Here is a 4,251-nt window from a genome sequence, read left to right as displayed (position 1 = left end):
GTTAACTAGTGGTACATGTAGTTCCGTAACTGTTGGTACAATTGTCTTCATAGGGGCCTACAATCCACTTCACCTCCCAGCCTAGCTGTGGGGATTGTTTTTAGCCTGTAGCATTTTGCATACGACCACTGTTATAGAGCAGCTACTCTGAAGACAATGGATATTCACACAGGGGCACTGGACAAAAATCCAGTGAAGTGTACTGTATGCAGAAATATTAGCGGTGGTTTTATGCTTGTGGTTTTTGCAGTGGCTGCTTCACTGCGACCATTTTTGTCTTCTGCTGACCTACCCCTTGTCTTAGTGGTACATGTATGTTACTAGTATTATACATTGTACAGATGTTTTTGAGGCACCTGTTAACAAGGCACAAATAGAACACAGACCCGATCTTCGAACATTGAATACAGATTTATTAAGAATATCAAGCCAAGTTAAAGGCTTAATTTACAGTACTATTCCTTGACAGCTTTTTTGTGTGGAAAAAAGTCACTTTTTAACAATGATCACACAAGCACTGCCAAAAGCAACTGGTCTGTCCATCTGTAGCATCCTTGTCTTGTTATGGTTTCCGACTGGCTGTCTGTAAAGGCGCCAATACTAGTGTTTTTGTTACTTTACAGTATCTATATGCGACTACATACATGTATACTGAGTAGCGCCATCGCGAAATCAAAACCCCCGCTAACACTCCATTTTCAACCTACCACAAAATTAAATCACCGCAAACTTAAGTCCATTTACAGTACTATTTCTGATCTGCCTGTGATTCTACATGTGACGTCTAGTTGCAGCAGTTGTCCGTTGATGTACTTCCCAGGCCTCTTGGGATATCTCTTTCCAATGAAGCTGCAAGACAGAACAAATGTAACTTGTAAGTTACAACTAGATAGCAGTAGATACATAAATCGAATTGCAAGGTACTGGACTATGACAACAGGCGTGAATACATGTACATGTACAGATACATTGTTAAATAAATGTACTAGAATAGCAAACAGACTAATAAATGAAGGAGACTCTAGCCTGGAATCCATCCTATTTAGCTTTCGGCCGCTACCCTAGCTCCGCTGCGCTACCCAAGCTCCGCTGCCTGGGCCAGGCAGCGGAGCTTGGGTAGCGCAGCGGAGCTAGGGTAGCGGCCGAAAGCTAAATAGGATGGATTCCAGGCTAGGAGACTCTGCACATAAACTTCCCATGATCAGAAATGATCCCCAAATTATGCTGTCGCAGTGCACTTCGAATGAACCTCCAAAATCTTGAGCATCATGAGTAAAACATCAGGGCAGGCCCCCAGGGACACGAATGGGTCCAATATTTTCAAAATTGGAAAGAATTCAAGAATGCAGTCAGAAGCTCTATCATGTAATTCATGTAAACTGATCATGTACATATGTAAGTTAGTACTTAGTTAGTTAGTACAAGTGTACCATGAGTAGTGCAGTTACACATGGAATGCTATAAAACTATTTGAGTGCACCCACATTTAAAATTAGTGCACAGCGATATGGGGAGCACAAAAGTGCACGTGCATCCAGCACTAAGTATTTCGAGCCCTGGTGTGTGTGTGTGTTTGTGTGTGTGTGTGTGTGTGTGTGTGTTTGTACAATGTATATAGCTGACAGGCAGTACTAGTATAGCCTACTACCTACCTACCTACCTACCTACCTACCTACCTACCTACCTACCTACCTACCTAGTCCCTTGACCTCTGGGTCGTTGGGGGGACAAGGTAGCAGTAAAGATGGAGATCTGTCTACTATAGTCACAGGGAAGAATACAATTTATGAGCTATTCCAAGATCAGGGTATGCCAATAGCTTGCTGCGTCATTATAGCATTCTTACTATGGTGAATGTGAACAGGGCAACAGTTTATCTACAACTTAGTACAAGCATAAGGTGTTGTCTGTACCCCCAGCCCCCATGCATGGAGGCCCCATTGATGTGATACTATAATAGCTACATATCATATACATTTCATTCAAAGCAAGGTTATAGGCAGCCTATACTGTAATTGGTTTCTTTTACTTTTACTGTAACTTTATGTTCACTATTTCAACGGTTATCTCTCTATGTACAGTGAACTTATCATCACCGTGTGTAATCGTTTATGATTCCTTCACACATCCTGTCTGTAAAACACTTGCCACGGTCACCACCGTGAAGTTAAAGTTCAGTGAAAATATCTATTTTCCTTACCCTGAAATATTTTGCTACCATGAAGTTGATTGAATATAAAGTGAATTAATATTACAGTAACCTCCTTGTTCAAAGTAAATTCATCCACATTTGAATGTACAGTACATGTACATCATCAAAGTGCTGCCCCTTCCTTTTAAAAGAGAAGCTTTTTAATCATGAATGATCACCATTGTCAAGTTCAGCAACATACATCAATGGGTGATTGATTGAATTTTATCACAAACCTGTCAAAAGTGTCATAACATTCCCCTAAGGCTGAACAACTTTCTTGTTTCGTATCTGATATGGAATAAATGATATCCAGAATTTTCCATAGTTGTTGCTTTTAGTTTTACTTCCAATTTCCTATTGAGGCCTTCCTAACGTAGGCTGTAACTTGAAATTGCCGACAGATTCCTTGCCAAATACTACTGCAACATTTGCGGAAAAAGGCAGGCTAGCCTGCCAGGCCAGGCTACCCTGCCAGACTACCCTTTCTGGACCTTAAGGCTCTGCATGGGGATTTTGCGCATAGTAGAATTTTCAAAAGGAAAAACTGGGTCAATAGCAATCCCAGCTGAGGGTGAATTGGACAGAAGGCAACAGCGTATGAACTATGATACTGCTGTTGGGTGGGGGGTGGGGGGATGTGGTGCTGAAGGAAAAGCCGTTTGAAACAAATTCCAAGTATACAATAGAATATACCGGTCAACAAATATTAAGATTGAAGGGGAGGACCTTTGTTTACCAAAACAACAAATTCAAAACAAATGGCTTTGTGCATTTCTCTGTGGGTTAGCATGTGTGATTGTGTTTTCACAATGTATACATAGTGTTGTTTGTGCTGTTATTTTCTTTCATTGCTCTCTCATCCCATTTTTCTGCAATTATAAATATATAATATTAATAAGCCCATTCACCGTTGCGACTACGCATGTGCAGTGTCAAAGGTGAAGGCCCCTGGCTTGTAAACAGTACTCCTATCAACGTTGTCTAGATTTGCATAACAACGTCCAGACGGGTTTTGTTTACGTCTCATGGGACTTCACCTTTGACATTGCGCATGTGTAGTCGCAACCGTGAATGGGCTTATTGACACATTTTTCCTCCAGGAAATTCCATTACAGGCCAAGCCCCTATGCATACCCCTGGTAGGGTAGCCTGGCCAGCCTTTTCCGCGAACCCTGGATACTGTGTCGATTCGACTAGTCTTCTGTGTCTGTTAGTGTTACTTTACGTACTCCAGTTAGAATATTACAAACCGACCTTTTGTGTTTTTGATACATGTATGATCTGGATGAACGTGGCCAAATTATGAATGAGGCCAGTAACAACAGCAGTGGGCTAAAAAGAACCATACTATTTTTACTCGCGGTGATGTGTGCACCCCCCTCCCCCTTTAACACGCGCCGGGCATAGCTCGAGCTAGTTGCAAATTAACGAGGATCTGTGCCTATTCAATATAAAAATAATCGGTATAAATGAACCAAAGTTGCTCACCTCACCATGGAACAGGCAGAGTTTTGCTGCTGGACGACCTACGGCGATCGATCCGGACGGTCGGCGGGCCTGAAAACACAATATCCCGGCCACTTCCCGGTAGCCTCCCGGCCACCGTTCTGTACCCTCGTGAGGTCACGTTCCCAAATATCGCGAGGCTTCTCCTACAGTCCACTATCTATGGCCTCGGTGACCCATCTCTCCCGGCCTGTCCTTACCGTTAACGCTGTATCTCAAGAGCCAGGAGACGTCTCCTGGTCCACTTATAACTGGCTAACGGTGGTCACCGTTAACCACTTACAACTGTAAACGGTACTTGTAACGGGTGGAATAAAAAGAGGTCTGGCACCGAAAAGATTGCGGCCTCGATTGCGGCCTACATTGCGGCCTCGATGGCGACCTACATTTTACTTTGCGGCCTAAATTGCGGTCTAGGTTGCGGCATGCATTTTACTTTGCCCATTGATACTGTGTTCTGCGACCATATTGATTAAATTGTATGGATGACATCCGCTAAGAACCCCAATGCTGATGCGAGAGTGTGAATAAAAAGAGGTCTGGCACCGAAA

General features: G+C 43.0%; 1 long non-coding RNA gene across 1 annotated transcript; it reads right to left on the bottom strand.

Annotated features, from left to right (window-relative positions):
• Nucleotides 1–392: 392 nt before the first annotated feature.
• On the bottom strand, nt 393–4,015 carry LOC136422982 (uncharacterized). The gene is made up of 2 exons (XR_010753703.1): nt 3,683–4,015; nt 393–849 (listed from the first exon to the last, which is right to left on the bottom strand). It is a non-coding gene; the product is annotated as an uncharacterized lncRNA (long non-coding RNA).
• Between the last annotated feature and the right edge of the window lie 236 nt (nt 4,016–4,251).

This window comes from Branchiostoma lanceolatum, chromosome 17 (assembly GCF_035083965.1).
Source record: "Branchiostoma lanceolatum isolate klBraLanc5 chromosome 17, klBraLanc5.hap2, whole genome shotgun sequence".
Taxonomy (NCBI): domain Eukaryota; kingdom Metazoa; phylum Chordata; class Leptocardii; order Amphioxiformes; family Branchiostomatidae; genus Branchiostoma; species Branchiostoma lanceolatum.
The sequence above is the reverse complement of the archived record's forward strand: the minus strand, read 5'-3'. Positions and strand labels throughout refer to the sequence as shown.